At 48.1% G+C, this 21,322-nt stretch overlaps 12 non-coding genes across 12 annotated transcripts; all 12 read right to left on the bottom strand.

Annotated features, from left to right (window-relative positions):
* Positions 1–1,124: 1,124 nt before the first annotated feature.
* On the bottom strand, positions 1,125–1,315 carry LOC142696982 (U2 spliceosomal RNA). Its single transcript, XR_012864820.1, has one exon. It is a non-coding gene; the product is annotated as a U2 spliceosomal RNA (small nuclear RNA).
* A 1,297-nt stretch (positions 1,316–2,612) lies between these two features.
* LOC142696981 (U2 spliceosomal RNA) lies at positions 2,613–2,803 on the bottom strand. Its single transcript, XR_012864819.1, has one exon. It is a non-coding gene; the product is annotated as a U2 spliceosomal RNA (small nuclear RNA).
* A 1,284-nt stretch (positions 2,804–4,087) lies between these two features.
* On the bottom strand, positions 4,088–4,278 carry LOC142696979 (U2 spliceosomal RNA). The gene has a single exon (XR_012864817.1). It is a non-coding gene; the product is annotated as a U2 spliceosomal RNA (small nuclear RNA).
* A 1,291-nt stretch (positions 4,279–5,569) lies between these two features.
* On the bottom strand, positions 5,570–5,760 carry LOC142696978 (U2 spliceosomal RNA). The gene has a single exon (XR_012864816.1). It is a non-coding gene; the product is annotated as a U2 spliceosomal RNA (small nuclear RNA).
* Positions 5,761–7,048: 1,288 nt separating this feature from the next.
* LOC142696977 (U2 spliceosomal RNA) lies at positions 7,049–7,239 on the bottom strand. The gene has a single exon (XR_012864815.1). It is a non-coding gene; the product is annotated as a U2 spliceosomal RNA (small nuclear RNA).
* A 1,284-nt stretch (positions 7,240–8,523) lies between these two features.
* Positions 8,524–8,714, bottom strand: LOC142696976 (U2 spliceosomal RNA). The gene has a single exon (XR_012864814.1). It is a non-coding gene; the product is annotated as a U2 spliceosomal RNA (small nuclear RNA).
* Positions 8,715–9,994: 1,280 nt separating this feature from the next.
* Positions 9,995–10,185, bottom strand: LOC142696973 (U2 spliceosomal RNA). Its single transcript, XR_012864813.1, has one exon. It is a non-coding gene; the product is annotated as a U2 spliceosomal RNA (small nuclear RNA).
* A 1,284-nt stretch (positions 10,186–11,469) lies between these two features.
* Positions 11,470–11,660, bottom strand: LOC142696971 (U2 spliceosomal RNA). Its single transcript, XR_012864811.1, has one exon. It is a non-coding gene; the product is annotated as a U2 spliceosomal RNA (small nuclear RNA).
* A 1,288-nt stretch (positions 11,661–12,948) lies between these two features.
* LOC142696970 (U2 spliceosomal RNA) lies at positions 12,949–13,139 on the bottom strand. Its single transcript, XR_012864810.1, has one exon. It is a non-coding gene; the product is annotated as a U2 spliceosomal RNA (small nuclear RNA).
* Positions 13,140–18,048: 4,909 nt separating this feature from the next.
* LOC142696547 (U2 spliceosomal RNA) lies at positions 18,049–18,239 on the bottom strand. Its single transcript, XR_012864432.1, has one exon. It is a non-coding gene; the product is annotated as a U2 spliceosomal RNA (small nuclear RNA).
* A 1,284-nt stretch (positions 18,240–19,523) lies between these two features.
* Positions 19,524–19,714, bottom strand: LOC142696969 (U2 spliceosomal RNA). The gene has a single exon (XR_012864809.1). It is a non-coding gene; the product is annotated as a U2 spliceosomal RNA (small nuclear RNA).
* Positions 19,715–21,002: 1,288 nt separating this feature from the next.
* LOC142696968 (U2 spliceosomal RNA) lies at positions 21,003–21,193 on the bottom strand. The gene has a single exon (XR_012864808.1). It is a non-coding gene; the product is annotated as a U2 spliceosomal RNA (small nuclear RNA).
* Between the last annotated feature and the right edge of the window lie 129 nt (positions 21,194–21,322).

Here is a 21,322-nt window from a genome sequence, read left to right as displayed (position 1 = left end):
TTTGCTTCTTTTGCTTGCACCACAATGCAGTGCTGAAAGAGGAGGAATCTACATAAAAACGCCTTCCTGGCAACGCCCAAATGCCCTGCTGCCATGCAGATAAACACTGGCAGCGGCAGCAAGTGCATGCCCACAGCCACCCCTTGTTCCTTCACACCTTGTATCAGCTGTAATCCAGTCCAGTCCAGTGCTGCCTGCTGAGCAGCACTGACCAACACTGCCTGGGCCCAGGCTTTTATCTCTGAGGCCCCATTATGATGTCAGAAAGCTGGCTCTGGAATCCTGAGGGCTCCACTATGACACGTGCAAAGTTCCGTCTGAACTTTATATAAGACGGTGAGGCTCAGTCAGTCACTCAGTGTTGCCTGAGAGGGCAACACTGCAACAGCCGGCCGCCAGGCTGTCTTTTTTTTGCACAGCTAGTTGCCTCCAGGAGGCCACAAGAGGGAGACAAGGGACTGCAAAATGGAAAATAGGCATCCACCAACTTTACAGACAACTTCTCCTTGCTCCTACAACCTCCATCCTTGCACAGTTTGTTATTCTTCTAGGTAACATAGTAACAAATCCAAATTGCTGCTCTCTTTGTAGGCAAGCAAGGCTTTGTTGCAACTGCAATTCTTACTTCTTCTTGAAATGTAGGGACGACAGTACATTCCATCACATCCATCTAGTGTACACAGGTAGGTCCATTGTGGCGGGCAGGCGAGCGGGCGGGCTGCTTTATTGGCTGTTTGCTGTTCCCCTACTCCACTCCACTATTTGACTGTTGTGCTGCATCAATCAATCAATCAATCAATCAATCAATCAATCAATCAATCAATCAGTGGCTGGCTCAGGTGCAGCTCTTTAACTTACCTAAAAGGGAGGGCGGAGAGAAGACAAGGAAGGTGAATGAGGTGTTCCAATGTGAAATGCCGGAAACACAGAAACACAGACGACACACAACAAGAGGTGGCAATCTATTCATTAATTGCATTTAATCAATGAGCTCATTATCACTCATGCATTGTCCAACAGGTGTTGAAATAATGGGATTAAAAGGGGAGATCCCTTCATGAAGACAGAAACAATAGCAAAGACAAAAAACACTTTTGGAATCTGCTTTTAGTCAACACATAAGGAAAGGGTGCACCGGTCCTGGAAATACTGCAATACCAGGTCAATGCGTGGAGTGGACAGAGCAAGCTCTATTTCCATCTCCCTGTTCTAAAAATCCATTTAATATATGGTCCCCAGATAGGGGACGTATCAGATATTAAACTGATAAGAACAGATACTACACTTGATCTTAGCCAAAAGGCCGAGAAGCGATAACCCGAACGGGCCGCGCGTTGCCCGAGCCTGCCCGATACTGCTGTTCAGCCCTTGCAGCGATTCAGCCTACTTCTAGGCAATTCCATGGGGCCCTGCAGGCTCACACACTCACAGCTACACGGGAGGTGAATAAAGGCCGGAGAGGAAGCCAGACAGGATTTGCTTCTTTTGCTTGCACCACAATGCAGTGCTGAAAGAGGAGGAATCTACATAAAAACGCCTTCCTGGCAACGCCCAAATGCCCTGCTGCCATGCAGATAAACACTGGCAGCGGCAGCAAGTGCATGCCCACAGCCACCCCTTGTTCCTTCACACCTTGTATCAGCTGTAATCCAGTCCAGTCCAGTGCTGCCTGCTGAGCAGCACTGACCAACACTGCCTGGGCCCAGGCTTTTATCTCTGAGGCCCCATTATGATGTCAGAAAGCTGGCTCTGGAATCCTGAGGGCTCCACTATGACACGTGCAAAGTTCCGTCTGAACTTTATATAAGACGGTGAGGCTCAGTCAGTCACTCAGTGTTGCCTGAGAGGGCAACACTGCAACAGCCGGCCGCCAGGCTGTCTTTTTTTTGCACAGCTAGTTGCCTCCAGGAGGCCACAAGAGGGAGACAAGGGACTGCAAAATGGAAAATAGGCATCCACCAACTTTACAGACAACTTCTCCTTGCTCCTACAACCTCCATCCTTGCACAGTTTGTTATTCTTCTAGGTAACATAGTAACAAATCCAAATTGCTGCTCTCTTTGTAGGCAAGCAAGGCTTTGTTGCAACTGCAATTCTTACTTCTTCTTGAAATGTAGGGACGACAGTACATTCCATCACATCCATCTAGTGTACACAGGTAGGTCCATTGTGGCGGGCAGGCGAGCGGGCGGGCTGCTTTATTGGCTGTTTGCTGTTCCCCTACTCCACTCCACTATTTGACTGTTGTGCTGCATCAATCAATCAATCAATCAATCAATCAATCAATCAATCAATCAATCAATCAATCAATCAAGTGGCTGGCTCAGGTGCAGCTCTTTAACTTACCTAAAAGGGAGGGCGGAGAGAAGACAAGGAAGGTGAATGAGGTGTTCCAATGTGAAATGCCGGAAACACAGAAACACAGACGACACACAACAAGAGGTGGCAATCTATTCATTAATTGCATTTAATCAATGAGCTCATTATCACTCATGCATTGTCCAACAGGTGTTGAAATAATGGGATTAAAAGGGGAGATCCCTTCAGAAAGACAGAAACAATAGCAAAGACAAAAAACACTTTTGGAATCTGCTTTTAGTCAACACATAAGGAAAGGGTGCACCGGTCCTGGAAATACTGCAATACCAGGTCAATGCGTGGAGTGGACAGAGCAAGCTCTATTTCCATCTCCCTGTTCTAAAAATCCATTTAATATATGGTCCCCAGATAGGGGACGTATCAGATATTAAACTGATAAGAACAGATACTACACTTGATCTTAGCCAAAAGGCCGAGAAGCGATAACCCGAACGGGCCGCGCGTTGCCCGAGCCTGCCCGATACTGCTGTTCAGCCCTTGCAGCGATTCAGCCTACTTCTAGGCAATTCCATGGGGCCCTGCAGGCTCACACACTCACAGCTACACGGGAGGTGAATAAAGGCCGGAGAGGAAGCCAGACAGGATTTGCTTCTTTTGCTTGCACCACAATGCAGTGCTGAAAGAGGAGGAATCTACATAAAAACGCCTTCCTGGCAACGCCCAAATGCCCTGCTGCCATGCAGATAAACACTGGCAGCGGCAGCAAGTGCATGCCCACAGCCACCCCTTGTTCCTTCACACCTTGTATCAGCTGTAATCCAGTCCAGTCCAGTGCTGCCTGCTGAGCAGCACTGACCAACACTGCCTGGGCCCAGGCTTTTATCTCTGAGGCCCCATTATGATGTCAGAAAGCTGGCTCTGGAATCCTGAGGGCTCCACTATGACACGTGCAAAGTTCCGTCTGAACTTTATATAAGACGGTGAGGCTCAGTCAGTCACTCAGTGTTGCCTGAGAGGGCAACACTGCAACAGCCGGCCGCCAGGCTGTCTTTTTTTTGCACAGCTAGTTGCCTCCAGGAGGCCACAAGAGGGAGACAAGGGACTGCAAAATGGAAAATAGGCATCCACCAACTTTACAGACAACTTCTCCTTGCTCCTACAACCTCCATCCTTGCACAGTTTGTTATTCTTCTAGGTAACATAGTAACAAATCCAAATTGCTGCTCTCTTTGTAGGCAAGCAAGGCTTTGTTGCAACTGCAATTCTTACTTCTTCTTGAAATGTAGGGACGACAGTACATTCCATCACATCCATCTAGTGTACACAGGTAGGTCCATTGTGGCGGGCAGGCGAGCGGGCGGGCTGCTTTATTGGCTGTTTGCTGTTCCCCTACTCCACTCCACTATTTGACTGTTGTGCTGCATCAATCAATCAATCAATCAATCAATCAATCAATCAATCAATCAATCAGTGGCTGGCTCAGGTACAGCTCTTTAACTTACCTAAAAGGGAGGGCGGAGAGAAGACAAGGAAGGTGAATGAGGTGTTCCAATGTGAAATGCCGGAAACACAGAAACACAGACGACACACAACAAGAGGTGGCAATCTATTCATTAATTGCATTTAATCAATGAGCTCATTATCACTCATGCATTGTCCAACAGGTGTTGAAATAATGGGATTAAAAGGGGAGATCCCTTCAGAAAGACAGAAACAATAGCAAAGACAAAAAACACTTTTGGAATCTGCTTTTAGTCAACACATAAGGAAAGGGTGCACCGGTCCTGGAAATACTGCAATACCAGGTCAATGCGTGGAGTGGACAGAGCAAGCTCTATTTCCATCTCCCTGTTCTAAAAATCCATTTAATATATGGTCCCCAGATAGGGGACGTATCAGATATTAAACTGATAAGAACAGATACTACACTTGATCTTAGCCAAAAGGCCGAGAAGCGATAACCCGAACGGGCCGCGCGTTGCCCGAGCCTGCCCGATACTGCTGTTCAGCCCTTGCAGCGATTCAGCCTACTTCTAGGCAATTCCATGGGGCCCTGCAGGCTCACACACTCACAGCTACACGGGAGGTGAATAAAGGCCGGAGAGGAAGCCAGACAGGATTTGCTTCTTTTGCTTGCACCACAATGCAGTGCTGAAAGAGGAGGAATCTACATAAAAACGCCTTCCTGGCAACGCCCAAATGCCCTGCTGCCATGCAGATAAACACTGGCAGCAAGTGCATGCCCACAGCCACCCCTTGTTCCTTCACACCTTGTATCAGCTGTAATCCAGTCCAGTCCAGTGCTGCCTGCTGAGCAGCACTGACCAACACTGCCTGGGCCCAGGCTTTTATCTCTGAGGCCCCATTATGATGTCAGAAAGCTGGCTCTGGAATCCTGAGGGCTCCACTATGACACGTGCAAAGTTCCGTCTGAACTTTATATAAGACGGTGAGGCTCAGTCAGTCACTCAGTGTTGCCTGAGAGGGCAACACTGCAACAGCCGGCCGCCAGGCTGTCTTTTTTTTGCACAGCTAGTTGCCTCCAGGAGGCCACAAGAGGGAGACAAGGGACTGCAAAATGGAAAATAGGCATCCACCAACTTTACAGACAACTTCTCCTTGCTCCTACAACCTCCATCCTTGCACAGTTTGTTATTCTTCTAGGTAACATAGTAACAAATCCAAATTGCTGCTCTCTTTGTAGGCAAGCAAGGCTTTGTTGCAACTGCAATTCTTACTTCTTCTTGAAATGTAGGGACGACAGTACATTCCATCACATCCATCTAGTGTACACAGGTAGGTCCATTGTGGCGGGCAGGCGAGCGGGCGGGCTGCTTTATTGGCTGTTTGCTGTTCCCCTACTCCACTCCACTATTTGACTGTTGTGCTGCATCAATCAATCAATCAATCAATCAATCAATCAATCAATCAATCAATCAATCAATCAATCAGTGGCTGGCTCAGGTGCAGCTCTTTAACTTACCTAAAAGGGAGGGCGGAGAGAAGACAAGGAAGGTGAATGAGGTGTTCCAATGTGAAATGCCGGAAACACAGAAACACAGACGACACACAACAAGAGGTGGCAATCTATTCATTAATTGCATTTAATCAATGAGCTCATTATCACTCATGCATTGTCCAACAGGTGTTGAAATAATGGGATTAAAAGGGGAGATCCCTTCAGAAAGACAGAAACAATAGCAAAGACAAAAAAACACTTTTGGAATCTGCTTTTAGTCAACACATAAGGAAAGGGTGCACCGGTCCTGGAAATACTGCAATACCAGGTCAATGCGTGGAGTGGACAGAGCAAGCTCTATTTCCATCTCCCTGTTCTAAAAATCCATTTAATATATGGTCCCCAGATAGGGGACGTATCAGATATTAAACTGATAAGAACAGATACTACACTTGATCTTAGCCAAAAGGCCGAGAAGCGATAACCCGAACGGGCCGCGCGTTGCCCGAGCCTGCCCGATACTGCTGTTCAGCCCTTGCAGCGATTCAGCCTACTTCTAGGCAATTCCATGGGGCCCTGCAGGCTCACACACTCACAGCTACACGGGAGGTGAATAAAGGCCGGAGAGGAAGCCAGACAGGATTTGCTTATTTTGCTTGCACCACAATGCAGTGCTGAAAGAGGAGGAATCTACATAAAAACGCCTTCCTGGCAACGCCCAAATGCCCTGCTGCCATGCAGATAAACACTGGCAGCGGCAGCAAGTGCATGCCCACAGCCACCCCTTGTTCCTTCACACCTTGTATCAGCTGTAATCCAGTCCAGTCCAGTGCTGCCTGCTGAGCAGCACTGACCAACACTGCCTGGGCCCAGGCTTTTATCTCTGAGGCCCCATTATGATGTCAGAAAGCTGGCTCTGGAATCCTGAGGGCTCCACTATGACACGTGCAAAGTTCCGTCTGAACTTTATATAAGACGGTGAGGCTCAGTCAGTCACTCAGTGTTGCCTGAGAGGGCAACACTGCAACAGCCGGCCGCCAGGCTGTCTTTTTTTTGCACAGCTAGTTGCCTCCAGGAGGCCACAAGAGGGAGACAAGGGACTGCAAAATGGAAAATAGGCATCCACCAACTTTACAGACAACTTCTCCTTGCTCCTACAACCTCCATCCTTGCACAGTTTGTTATTCTTCTAGGTAACATAGTAACAAATCCAAATTGCTGCTCTCTTTGTAGGCAAGCAAGGCTTTGTTGCAACTGCAATTCTTACTTCTTCTTGAAATGTAGGGACGACAGTACATTCCATCACATCCATCTAGTGTACACAGGTAGGTCCATTGTGGCGGGCAGGCGAGCGGGCGGGCTGCTTTATTGGCTGTTTGCTGTTCCCCTACTCCACTCCACTATTTGACTGTTGTGCTGCATCAATCAATCAATCAATCAATCAATCAATCAATCAATCAATCAATCAATCAGTGGCTGGCTCAGGTGCAGCTCTTTAACTTACCTAAAAGGGAGGGCGGAGAGAAGACAAGGAAGGTGAATGAGGTGTTCCAATGTGAAATGCCGGAAACACAGAAACACAGACGAAACACAACAAGAGGTGGCAATCTATTCATTAATTGCATTTAATCAATGAGCTCATTATCACTCATGCATTGTCCAACAGGTGTTGAAATAATGGGATTAAAAGGGGAGATCCCTTCAGAAAGACAGAAACAATAGCAAAGACAAAAAACACTTTTGGAATCTGCTTTTAGTCAACACATAAGGAAAGGGTGCACCGGTCCTGGAAATACTGCAATACCAGGTCAATGCGTGGAGTGGACAGAGCAAGCTCTATTTCCATCTCCCTGTTCTAAAAATCCATTTAATATATGGTCCCCAGATAGGGGACGTATCAGATATTAAACTGATAAGAACAGATACTACACTTGATCTTAGCCAAAAGGCCGAGAAGCGATAACCCGAACGGGCCGCGCGTTGCCCGAGCCTGCCCGATACTGCTGTTCAGCCCTTGCAGCGATTCAGCCTACTTCGAGGCAATTCCATGGGGCCCTGCAGGCTCACACACTCACAGCTACACGGGAGGTGAATAAAGGCCGGAGAGGAAGCCAGACAGGATTTGCTTCTTTTGCTTGCACCACAATGCAGTGCTGAAAGAGGAGGAATCTACATAAAAACGCCTTCCTGGCAACTCCCAAATGCCCTGCTGCCATGCAGATAAACACTGGCAGCGGCAGCAAGTGCATGCCCACAGCCACCCCTTGTTCCTTCACACCTTGTATCAGCTGTAATCCAGTCCAGTCCAGTGCTGCCTGCTGAGCAGCACTGACCAACACTGCCTGGGCCCAGGCTTTTATCTCTGAGGCCCCATTATGATGTCAGAAAGCTGGCTCTGGAATCCTGAGGGCTCCACTATGACACGTGCAAAGTTCTGTCTGAACTTTATATAAGACGGTGAGGCTCAGTCAGTCACTCAGTGTTGCCTGAGAGGGCAACACTGCAACAGCCGGCCGCCAGGCTGTCTTTTTTTTGCACAGCTAGTTGCCTCCAGGAGGCCACAAGAGGGAGACAAGGGACTGCAAAATGGAAAATAGGCATCCACCAACTTTACAGACAACTTCTCCTTGCTCCTACAACCTCCATCCTTGCACAGTTTGTTATTCTTCTAGGTAACATAGTAACAAATCCAAATTGCTGCTCTCTTTGTAGGCAAGCAAGGCTTTGTTGCAACTGCAATTCTTACTTCTTCTTGAAATGTAGGGACGACAGTACATTCCATCACATCCATCTAGTGTACACAGGTAGGTCCATTGTGGCGGGCAGGCGAGCGGGCGGGCTGCTTTATTGGCTGTTTGCTGTTCCCCTACTCCACTCCACTATTTGACTGTTGTGCTGCATCAATCAATCAATCAATCAATCAATCAATCAATCAATCAATCAATCAGTGGCTGGCTCAGGTGCAGCTCTTTAACTTACCTAAAAGGGAGGGCGGAGAGAAGACAAGGAAGGTGAATGAGGTGTTCCAATGTGAAATGCCGGAAACACAGAAACACAGACGACACACAACAAGAGGTGGCAATCTATTCATTAATTGCATTTAATCAATGAGCTCATTATCACTCATGCATTGTCCAACAGGTGTTGAAATAATGGGATTAAAAGGGGAGATCCCTTCAGAAAGACAGAAACAATAGCAAAGACAAAAAACACTTTTGGAATCTGCTTTTAGTCAACACATAAGGAAAGGGTGCACCGGTCCTGGAAATACTGCAATACCAGGTCAATGCGTGGAGTGGACAGAGCAAGCTCTATTTCCATCTCCCTGTTCTAAAAATCCATTTAATATATGGTCCCCAGATAGGGGACGTATCAGATATTAAACTGATAAGAACAGATACTACACTTGATCTTAGCCAAAAGGCCGAGAAGCGATAACCCGAACGGGCCGCGCGTTGCCCGAGCCTGCCCGATACTGCTGTTCAGCCCTTGCAGCGATTCAGCCTACTTCGAGGCAATTCCATGGGGCCCTGCAGGCTCACACACTCACAGCTACACGGGAGGTGAATAAAGGCCGGAGAGGAAGCCAGACAGGATTTGCTTCTTTTGCTTGCACCACAATGCAGTGCTGAAAGAGGAGGAATCTACATAAAAACGCCTTCCTGGCAACGCCCAAATGCCCTGCTGCCATGCAGATAAACACTGGCAGCGGCAGCAAGTGCATGCCCACAGCCACCCCTTGTTCCTTCACACCTTGTATCAGCTGTAATCCAGTCCAGTCCAGTGCTGCCTGCTGAGCAGCACTGACCAACACTGCCTGGGCCCAGGCTTTTATCTCTGAGGCCCCATTATGATGTCAGAAAGCTGGCTCTGGAATCCTGAGGGCTCCACTATGACACGTGCAAAGTTCCGTCTGAACTTTATATAAGACGGTGAGGCTCAGTCAGTCACTCAGTGTTGCCTGAGAGGGCAACACTGCAACAGCCGGCCGCCAGGCTGTCTTTTTTTTGCACAGCTAGTTGCCTCCAGGAGGCCACAAGAGGGAGACAAGGGACTGCAAAATGGAAAATAGGCATCCACCAACTTTACAGACAACTTCTCCTTGCTCCTACAACCTCCATCCTTGCACAGTTTGTTATTCTTCTAGGTAACATAGTAACAAATCCAAATTGCTGCTCTCTTTGTAGGCAAGCAAGGCTTTGTTGCAACTGCAATTCTTACTTCTTCTTGAAATGTAGGGACGACAGTACATTCCATCACATCCATCTAGTGTACACAGGTAGGTCCATTGTGGCGGGCAGGCGAGCGGGCGGGCTGCTTTATTGGCTGTTTGCTGTTCCCCTACTCCACTCCACTATTTGACTGTTGTGCTGCATCAATCAATCAATCAATCAATCAATCAATCAATCAATCAATCGGTGGCTGGCTCAGGTGCAGCTCTTTAACTTACCTAAAAGGGAGGGCGGAGAGAAGACAAGGAAGGTGAATGAGGTGTTCCAATGTGAAATGCCGGAAACACAGAAACACAGACGACACACAACAAGAGGTGGCAATCTATTCATTAATTGCATTTAATCAATGAGCTCATTATCACTCATGCATTGTCCAACAGGTGTTGAAATAATGGGATTAAAAGGGGAGATCCCTTCAGAAAGACAGAAACAATAGCAAAGACAAAAAACACTTTTGGAATCTGCTTTTAGTCAACACATAAGGAAAGGGTGCACCGGTCCTGGAAATACTGCAATACCAGGTCAATGCGTGGAGTGGACAGAGCAAGCTCTATTTCCATCTCCCTGTTCTAAAAATCCATTTAATATATGGTCCCCAGATAGGGGACGTATCAGATATTAAACTGATAAGAACAGATACTACACTTGATCTTAGCCAAAAGGCCGAGAAGCGATAACCCGAACGGGCCGCGCGTTGCCCGAGCCTGCCCGATACTGCTGTTCAGCCCTTGCAGCGATTCAGCCTACTTCTAGGCAATTCCATGGGGCCCTGCAGGCTCACACACTCACAGCTACACGGGAGGTGAATAAAGGCCGGAGAGGAAGCCAGACAGGATTTGCTTCTTTTGCTTGCACCACAATGCAGTGCTGAAAGAGGAGGAATCTACATAAAAACGCCTTCCTGGCAACGCCCAAATGCCCTGCTGCCATGCAGATAAACACTGGCAGCGGCAGCAAGTGCATGCCCACAGCCACCCCTTGTTCCTTAACACCTTGTATCAGCTGTAATCCAGTCCAGTCCAGTGCTGCCTGCTGAGCAGCACTGACCAACACTGCCTGGGCCCAGGCTTTTATCTCTGAGGCCCCATTATGATGTCAGAAAGCTGGCTCTGGAATCCTGAGGGCTCCACTATGACACGTGCAAAGTTCCGTCTGAACTTTATATAAGACGGTGAGGCTCAGTCAGTCACTCAGTGTTGCCTGAGAGGGCAACACTGCAACAGCCGGCCGCCAGGCTGTCTTTTTTTTGCACAGCTAGTTGCCTCCAGGAGGCCACAAGAGGGAGACAAGGGACTGCAAAATGGAAAATAGGCATCCACCAACTTTACAGACAACTTCTCCTTGCTCCTACAACCTCCATCCTTGCACAGTTTGTTATTCTTCTAGGTAACATAGTAACAAATCCAAATTGCTGCTCTCTTTGTAGGCAAGCAAGGCTTTGTTGCAACTGCAATTCTTACTTCTTCTTGAAATGTAGGGACGACAGTACATTCCATCACATCCATCTAGTGTACACAGGTAGGTCCATTGTGGCGGGCAGGCGAGCGGGCGGGCTGCTTTATTGGCTGTTTGCTGTTCCCCTACTCCACTCCACTATTTGACTGTTGTGCTGCATCAATCAATCAATCAATCAATCAATCAATCAATCAATCAATCAATCAGTGGCTGGCTCAGGTGCAGCTCTTTAACTTACCTAAAAGGGAGGGCGGAGAGAAGACAAGGAAGGTGAATGAGGTGTTCCAATGTGAAATGCCGGAAACACAGAAACACAGACGACACACAACAAGAGGTGGCAATCTATTCATTAATTGCATTTAATCAATGAGCTCATTATCACTCATGCATTGTCCAACAGGTGTTGAAATAATGGGATTAAAAGGGGAGATCCCTTCAGAAAGACAGAAACAATAGCAAAGACAAAAAACACTTTTGGAATCTGCTTTTAGTCAACACATAAGGAAAGGGTGCACCGGTCCTGGAAATACTGCAATACCAGGTCAATGCGTGGAGTGGACAGAGCAAGCTCTATTTCCATCTCCCTGTTCTAAAAATCCATTTAATATATGGTCCCCAGATAGGGGACGTATCAGATATTAAACTGATAAGAACAGATACTACACTTGATCTTAGCCAAAAGGCCGAGAAGCGATAACCCGAAAGGGCCGCGCGTTGCCCGAGCCTGCCCGATACTGCTGTTCAGCCCTTGCAGCGATTCAGCCTACTTCTAGGCAATTCCATGGGGCCCTGCAGGCTCACACACTCACAGCTACACGGGAGGTGAATAAAGGCCGGAGAGGAAGCCAGACAGGATTTGCTTCTTTTGCTTGCACCACAATGCAGTGCTGAAAGAGGAGGAATCTACATAAAAACGCCTTCCTGGCAACGCCCAAATGCCCTGCTGCCATGCAGATAAACACTGGCAGCGGCAGCAAGTGCATGCCCACAGCCACCCCTTGTTCCTTCACACCTTGTATCAGCTGTAATCCAGTCCAGTCCAGTGCTGCCTGCTGAGCAGCACTGACCAACACTGCCTGGGCCCAGGCTTTTATCTCTGAGGCCCCATTATGATGTCAGAAAGCTGGCTCTGGAATCCTGAGGGCTCCACTATGACACGTGCAAAGTTCCGTCTGAACTTTATATAAGACGGTGAGGCTCAGTCAGTCACTCAGTGTTGCCTGAGAGGGCAACACTGCAACAGCCGGCCGCCAGGCTGTCTTTTTTTTGCACAGCTAGTTGCCTCCAGGAGGCCACAAGAGGGAGACAAGGGACTGCAAAATGGAAAATAGGCATCCACCAACTTTACAGACAACTTCTCCTTGCTCCTACAACCTCCATCCTTGCACAGTTTGTTATTCTTCTAGGTAACATAGTAACAAATCCAAATTGCTGCTCTCTTTGTAGGCAAGCAAGGCTTTGTTGCAACTGCAATTCTTACTTCTTCTTGAAATGTAGGGACGACAGTACATTCCATCACATCCATCTAGTGTACACAGGTAGGTCCATTGTGGCGGGCAGGCGAGCGGGCGGGCTGCTTTATTGGCTGTTTGCTGTTCCCCTACTCCACTCCACTATTTGACTGTTGTGCTGCATCAATCAATCAATCAATCAATCAATCAATCAATCAATCAATCAATCAATCAGTGGCTGGCTCAGGTGCAGCTCTTTAACTTACCTAAAAGGGAGGGCGGAGAGAAGACAAGGAAGGTGAATGAGGTGTTCCAATGTGAAATGCCGGAAACACAGAAACACAGACGACACACAACAAGAGGTGGCAATCTATTCATTAATTGCATTTAATCAATGAGCTCATTATCACTCATGCATTGTCCAACAGGTGTTGAAATAATGGGATTAAAAGGGGAGATCCCTTCAGAAAGACAGAAACAATAGCAAAGACAAAAAACACTTTTGGAATCTGCTTTTAGTCAACACATAAGGAAAGGGTGCACCGGTCCTGGAAATACTGCAATACCAGGTCAATGCGTGGAGTGGACAGAGCAAGCTCTATTTCCATCTCCCTGTTCTAAAAATCCATTTAATATATGGTCCCCAGATAGGGGACGTATCAGATATTAAACTGATAAGAACAGATACTACACTTGATCTTAGCCAAAAGGCCGAGAAGCGATAACCCGAACGGGCCGCGCGTTGCCCGAGCCTGCCCGATACTGCTGTTCAGCCCTTGCAGCGATTCAGCCTACTTCTAGGCAATTCCATGGGGCCCTGCAGGCTCACACACTCACAGCTACACGGGAGGTGAATAAAGGCCGGAGAGGAAGCCAGACAGGATTTGCTTCTTTTGCTTGCACCACAATGCAGTGCTGAAAGAGGAGGAATCTACATAAAAACGCCTTCCTGGCAACGCCCAAATGCCCTGCTGCCATGCAGATAAACACTGGCAGCCAGGGCTGCCATCAGGAATTTCTGGGCCCCATACTGCCAATGAGTCTGGGCCCCCGCCCCCCTCGTTATTAGGAGGGGGGGTGAAATGTAAAGGGGCGGGAGGTAGGGCACATTAAAAATAAAACTCTTTGGAGGAGCAGGGCAGAGACAGGAGGTGGGTGTCGGAGGGCAAAGGGGAGAAACTAAGTCCCAGGGCTGGGAGAACTGAAGGTAGCAGTGGTAGCCAGGGGGGAGACGTAACCTCACAGGGGCTCTGTGGAGTGACAAGGAAGAGACAAGAGACAGCGGCTCTGTGGGGGGCAAAAAGGGAAAGTGAGTGTGTGTGTATGTGTGTGTGTGTGTGTATGTAGAATCTGTCAGGGTGTAGGAGGGCAATATAAACAAAAATCATTGCACTGAAGCCCTATACACAGCAGAGTCACTCACCAAAATGTAGTCCCTAAGATCTCCCACCGCCACGGGCATGTCTGGATGATGCTTTTGCATTCTCTTCACACGCTGCACACACGTTATCTGTGTGTAGCGCTATCTACAGGGGGCTGTGTGTGGCGCTATCTGCAGGGGTGGGTGAGGCGCTATCTACAGGGGGGTGTGTGGCGCTATCTACAGGGTGGGTGTGGCGCTATCTACATGGGATTGTGTGGCGCTATCTACATGGGATTGTGTGGTGCTATCTACAGGGGGCAGTGTGTGACACTATCTACAGGGGTGTGTGTGTGTGGCGCTATCTACAGGGGGTATGTTCGGCGCTGACTACAGGGGAGTGTGTGGCACTCTCTACAGGGGATTCCAGTCCAGGAGGAGACCCTGACCTCACTGTCCATATATGGACAGTGACCTCAGGGGCTACCTCTAGGAGAGGAATCCCCGACCAGAGTGTCGGCAACTCTCTGGCCGGGGATTTCGCTCCTGGATGGGTGAATGGCAGAGCAGGAAGCTGATACTTTCCTGCTCTGCCATAGTATTCAATTGTATCTGCATCCTGTGGACGCAGATACAATTGAATATGGCAGTGGCTGAGACACGTCTGGGACAGTAATTTGCCGGGACTGCCTCTTTAGATTCAGGACAGTCCCTGCAAATTCAGGACTGTTGCTAACTATGCCTCCGGTATAAGCTTTCTCCCCCTACCCAGGTATACTCTCTCCTTCCTCTACCCCTCCCCATGTATAATTTCTCCCCTCCCTTCAGATATCATCACTTTTCACCCAATTATTACCCCCCCCCCCATTGTATAATGCCTCCTCCAGTGGAGGGATGTCACGATACCAGAATTTGGACTTCGGTACCGATGCTTTGTGTAGTATTGCGATTTCGATAACAAAGCGATACTTTGCCAACAGTAATAAAAAAACAAAACAGTTCTTCCATTTCTTATGTGAGGCGCGAGGTGTGATGGCAAATTTAACCTCCATGTGCCTCACATTAATAGTAATTAACCCCATCATGTTCCTCAATTATAAAGGGTTAATGTGTAAGGTACATGATGGGGTTAATTACTATTAATGTGAGGCACATGGAGGTTCAAAATTCATAATACCTCGTGCCCCACATTAATAAGTGAAAGAAGTTTTTATTTTATTTTTTACAACGTACACATCATAAATGATGCAAAAAAATTGTTGTGCAGGTTATTACAGCCGCGCCAATAATGAATGTGTATATTTTATGTATTGAGACTTATTTTAATGTGTTTTGTAAAAAAGGTGTATGTGTATTTTTTTAAAATTTAACATTACTTTATGTTTTTACTTTCTTTTTGAAACTTTAATGTACTGGTATATATCTATATACGCATAGTACACAGGCAGTTGTTAGGACAGACCTGAGTATGCCCTAACAGGAAATATGGTAAGACAGCCCTGGGGTCCTTCATTGGACCTTGGGCTGTCTGCCCATATATGGTATGTCCCTCAATCGCGTCACAGGGATTCCTGTGACGTGATCCAAGGGGCATCCCCCCTTCTTATTTTCCCCTGAATGCTGCAGTCATCTTTGATTGCAGCATTCAGGGGTATAGCGGTGGAGATGAGAGGTTTCTTTCATCTCTGCCTTTATAGAGTGGGACTGCGGCTGTGTAATACAACCATTGCCCCGCCCCGCACGCGGTCAGCACGAGGTGATGCAGTTGGCGCTGCACTAATGAGCGGCGGTTCAGGCACTGAAGACAGAACATGTGGGGGTGTTTTGTAGTGCGCCCGCCATGTTCTGTTTTCAGTGCTGCCGCTCATTAGTGCCCCCATTATCATCTCCCTGCCCCCATTATCATCTCCCTGCCCCCATTATCATCTCCCTGCCCCATTATCATCTCCCTGCCCCATTATCATCTCCCTGCCCCCATTATCATCTCCCTGCCCCCATTATCATCTCCCTGCCCCCATTATCATCTATCTGCCCCCATTATCATCTCGCTGCCCCCATTATCATCTCCCTGCCCCCATTATCATCTCCCTGCCCCCATTATCATCTCCCTGCCCCCATTATCATCTCCCTGCCCTATTATCATCTCCCTGCCCCCATTATCATCTCCCTGCCCCCATTATCATCTCCCTGCCCTATTATCATCTCCCTGCCCCCATTATCATCTCCCTGCCCCCATTATCGTCTCCCTGCCCCCATTATCATCTCCCTGCCCCCATTATAATCTAACTCTACCCCCATTATCATCTCCCTGCCCCCATTATCATCTCCCTGCCCCCATTATCATCTCCCTGCCCCCATTATCATCTCCCTGCCCCCATTATCATCTCCCTGCCCTATTATCATCTCCCTGCCCCCATTATCATCTCCCTGCCCCCATTATCATCTCCCTGCCCCCATTATCATCTCCCTGCCCCCATTATCATCTCCCTGCCCTATTATCATCTCCCTGCCCCCATTATCATCTCCCTGCCCCCATTATCATCTCCCTGCCCCCATTATCATCTAACTCTACCCCCTCCCCATAGAAAGCACGTCTGTATTAGTTTACACTGCAGCATAGGATTGTATCACTATCAGCTCCACGACGGCTCTTTTCTCCTGTCCTGTGTAAACAGAGGGAGAAGACAGGTTTATTGTCACATGTTACACAGGACGGGAGATAAGAGCCGCAGAGCTGATACAATCCTATGCTGCGGTGTTAACATAATACAGAGGTGGGTAAGATATTTACTTTCTATGGGGGCAGGAGGAGATTTTTTCAGGAGGCTCCGGGCAGCAGCAGCCGGACACAGACATAAGTTAGTACTCACTGTGTCTGAAGAAGAAGAAGACTGCTGCTTCTGCTGCTGGACGTATCCTCCGAGGCTGAGCTCATAACTCCCGCTACTGTGATGTCTCCACCCCTTGTCTCCTCCCCACACGCTGTCACACTGTTGCGGAGGAGGAGGGGCAGGCACATGTCACTCTCCAGCGGGCCCTTACGATTTTATTCTGATGTAATGAACGGGCCCCTCCTTCGTGATGGGACCTGTTCCTTTCACCGAAATGAAATCGTAAGAGTCACACTGCCGTGAGGATATTAATTCCAGCGGCAGAGTGCGGGCCCCTTTTTTTAAAATTTATGCCCGGGCCCCTCACTGCAGTACCCCCAGTCCCCCCCTGATGGCGGCCCTGCTGGCAGCGGCAGCAAGTGCATGCCCACAGCCACCCCTTGTTCCTTCACACCTTGTATCAGCTGTAATCCAGTCCAGTCCAGTGCTGCCTGCTGAGCAGCACTGACCAACACTGCCTGGGCCCAGGCTTTTATCTCTGAGGCCCCATTATGATGTCAGAAAGCTGGCTCTGGAATCCTGAGGGCTCCACTATGACACGTGCAAAGTTCCGTCTGAACTTTATATAAGACGGTGAGGCTCAGTCAGTCACTCAGTGTTGCCTGAGAGGGCAACACTGCAACAGCCGGCCGCCAGGCTGTCTTTTTTTTGCACAGCTAGTTGCCTCCAGGAGGCCACAAGAGGGAGACAAGGGACTGCAAAATGGAAAATAGGCATCCACCAACTTTACAGACAACTTCTCCTTGCTCCTACAACCTCCATCCTTGCACAGTTTGTTATTCTTCTAGGTAACATAGTAACAAATCCAAATTGCTGCTCTCTTTGTAGGCAAGCAAGGCTTTGTTGCAACTGCAATTCTTACTTCTTCTTGAAATGTAGGGACGACAGTACATTCCATCACATCCATCTAGTGTACACAGGTAGGTCCATTGTGGCGGGCAGGCGAGCGGGCGGGCTGCTTTATTGGCTGTTTGCTGTTCCCCTACTCCACTCCACTATTTGACTGTTGTGCTGCATCAATCAATCAATCAATCAATCAATCAATCAATCAATCAATCAATCAATCAATCAATCAATCAATCAGTGGCTGGCTCAGGTGCAGCTCTTTAACTTACCTAAAAGGGAGGGCGGAGAGAAGACAAGGAAGGTGAATGAGGTGTTCCAATGTGAAATGCCGGAAACACAGAAACACAGACGACACACAACAAGAGGTGGCAATCTATTCATTAATTGCATTTAATCAATGAGCTCATTATCACTCATGCATTGTCCAACAGGTGTTGAAATAATGGGATTAAAAGGGGAGATCCCTTCAGAAAGACAGAAACAATAGCAAAGACAAAAAACACTTTTGGAATCTGCTTTTAGTCAACACATAAGGAAAGGGTGCACCGGTCCTGGAAATACTGCAATACCAGGTCAATGCGTGGAGTGGACAGAGCAAGCTCTATTTCCATCTCCCTGTTCTAAAAATCCATTTAATATATGGTCCCCAGATAGGGGACGTATCAGATATTAAACTGATAAGAACAGATACTACACTTGATCTTAGCCAAAAGGCAGAGAAGCGATAACCCGAACGGGCCGCGCGTTGCCCGAGCCTGCCCGATACTGCTGTTCAGCCCTTGCAGCGATTCAGCCTACTTCTAGGCAATTCCATGGGGCCCTGCAGGCTCACACACTCACAGCTACACGGGAGGTGAATAAAGGCCGGAGAGGAAGCCAGACAGGATTTGCTTCTTTTGCTTGCACCACAATGCAGTGCTGAAAGAGGAGGAATCTACATAAAAACGCCTTCCTGGCAACGCCCAAATGCCCTGCTGCCATGCAGATAAACACTGGCAGCGGCAGCAAGTGCATGCCCACAGCCACCCCTTGTTCCTTCACACCTTGTATCAGCTGTAATCCAGTCCAGTCCAGTGCTGCCTGCTGAGCAGCACTGACCAACACTGCCTGGGCCCAGGCTTTTATCTCTGAGGCCCCATTATGATGTCAGAAAGCTGGCTCTGGAATCCTGAGGGCTCCACTATGACACGTGCAAAGTTCCGTCTGAACTTTATATAAGACGGTGAGGCTCAGTCAGTCACTCAGTGTTGCCTGAGAGGGCAACACTGCAACAGCCGGCCGCCAGGCTGTCTTTTTTTTGCACAGCTAGTTGCCTCCAGGAGGCCACAAGAGGGAGACAAGGGACTGCAAAATGGAAAATAGGCATCCACCAACTTTACAGACAACTTCTCCTTGCTCCTACAACCTCCATCCTTGCACAGTTTGTTATTCTTCTAGGTAACATAGTAACAAATCCAAATTGCTGCTCTCTTTGTAGGCAAGCAAGGCTTTGTTGCAACTGCAATTCTTACTTCTTCTTGAAATGTAGGGACGACAGTACATTCCATCACATCCATCTAGTGTACACAGGTAGGTCCATTGTGGCGGGCAGGCGAGCGGGCGGGCTGCTTTATTGGCTGTTTGCTGTTCCCCTACTCCACTCCACTATTTGACTGTTGTGCTGCATCAATCAATCAATCAATCAATCAATCAATCAATCAATCAATCAATCAGTGGCTGGCTCAGGTGCAGCTCTTTAACTTACCTAAAAGGGAGGGCGGAGAGAAGACAAGGAAGGTGAATGAGGTGTTCCAATGTGAAATGCCGGAAACACAGAAACACAGACGACACACAACAAGAGGTGGCAATCTATTCATTAATTGCATTTAATCAATGAGCTCATTATCACTCATGCATTGTCCAACAGGTGTTGAAATAATGGGATTAAAAGGGGAGATCCCTTCAGAAAGACAGAAACAATAGCAAAGACAAAAAACACTTTTGGAATCTGCTTTTAGTCAACACATAAGGAAAGGGTGCACCGGTCCTGGAAATACTGCAATACCAGGTCAATGCGTGGAGTGGACAGAGCAAGCTCTATTTCCATCTCCCTGTTCTAAAAATCCATTTAATATATGGTCCCCAGATAGGGGACGTATCAGATATTAAACTGATAAGAACAGATACTACACTTGATCTTAGCCAAAAGGCCGAGAAGCGATAACCCGAACGGGCCGCGCGTTGCCCGAGCCTGCCCGATACTGCTGTTCAGCCCTTGCAGCGATTCAGCCTACTTCTAGGCAATTCCATGGGGCCCTGCAGGCTCACACACTCACAGCTACACGGGAGGTGAATAAAGGCCGGAGAGGAAGCCAGACAGGATTTGCTTCTTTTGCTTGCACCACAATGCAGTGCTGAAAGAGGAGGAATCTACATAAAAACGCCTTCCTGGCAACGCCCAAATGCCCTGCTGCCATGCAGATAAACACTGGCAGCGGCAGCAAGTGCATGCCCACAGCCACCCCTTGTTCCTTCACACCTTGTATCAGCTGTAATCCAGTCCAGTCCAGTGCTGCCTGCTGAGCAGCACTGACCAACACTGCCTGGGCCCAGGCTTTTATCTCTGAGGCCCCATTATGATGTCAGAAAGCTGGCTCTGGAATCCTGAGGGCTCCACTATGACACGTGCAAAGTTCCGTCTGAACTTTATATAAGACGGTGAGGCTCAGTCAGTCACTCAGTGTTGCCTGAGAGGGCAACACTGCAACAGCCGGCCGCCAGGCTGTCTTTTTTTTGCACAGCTAGTTGCCTCCAGGAGGCCACAAGAGGGAGACAAGGGACTGCAAAATGGAAAATAGGCATCCACCAACTTTACAGACAACTTCTCCTTGCTCCTACAACCTCCATCCTTGCACAGTTTGTTATTCTTCTAGGTAACATAGTAACAAATCCAAATTGCTGCTCTCTTTGTAGGCAAGCAAGGCTTTGTTGCAACTGCAATTCTTACTTCTTCTTGAAATGTAGGGACGACAGTACATTCCATCACATCCATCTAGTGTACACAGGTAGGTCCATTGTGGCGGGCAGGCGAGCGGGCGGGCTGCTTTATTGGCTGTTTGCTGTTCCCCTACTCCACTCCACTATTTGACTGTTGTGCTGCATCAATCAATCAATCAATCAATCAATCAATCAATCAATCAATCAATCAATCAGTGGCTGGCTCAGGTGCAGCTCTTTAACTTACCTAAAAGGGAGGGCGGAGAGAAGACAAGGAAGGTGAATGAGGTGTTCCAATGTGAAATGCCGGAAACACAGAAACACAGACGACACACAACAAGAGGTGGCAATCTATTCATTAATTGCATTTAATCAATGAGCTCATTATCACTCATGCATTGTCCAACAGGTGTTGAAATAATGGGATTAAAAGGGGAGATCCCTTCAGAAAGACAGAAACAATAGCAAAGACAAAAAACACTTTTGGAATCTGCTTTTAGTCAACACATAAGGAAAGGGTGCACCGGTCCTGGAAATACTGCAATACCAGGTCAATGCGTGGAGTGGACAGAGCAAGCTCTATTTCCATCTCCCTGTTCTAAAAATCCATTTAATATATGGTCCCCAGATAGGGGACGTATCAGATATTAAACTGATAAGAACAGATACTACACTTGATCTTAGCCAAAAGGCCGAGAAGCGATAACCCGAACGGGCCGCGCGTTGCCCGAGCCTGCCCGATACTGCTGTTCAGCCCTTGCAGCGATTCAGCCTACTTCTAGGCAATTCCATGGGGCCCTGCAGGCTCACACACTCACAGCTACACGGGAGGT

The sequence above is a fragment of the Rhinoderma darwinii genome (assembly GCF_050947455.1).
Source record: "Rhinoderma darwinii isolate aRhiDar2 chromosome 5 unlocalized genomic scaffold, aRhiDar2.hap1 SUPER_5_unloc_7, whole genome shotgun sequence".
Lineage (NCBI taxonomy): Eukaryota > Metazoa > Chordata > Amphibia > Anura > Rhinodermatidae > Rhinoderma > Rhinoderma darwinii.
This window is presented reverse-complemented; position numbering and strand designations above follow the sequence as displayed.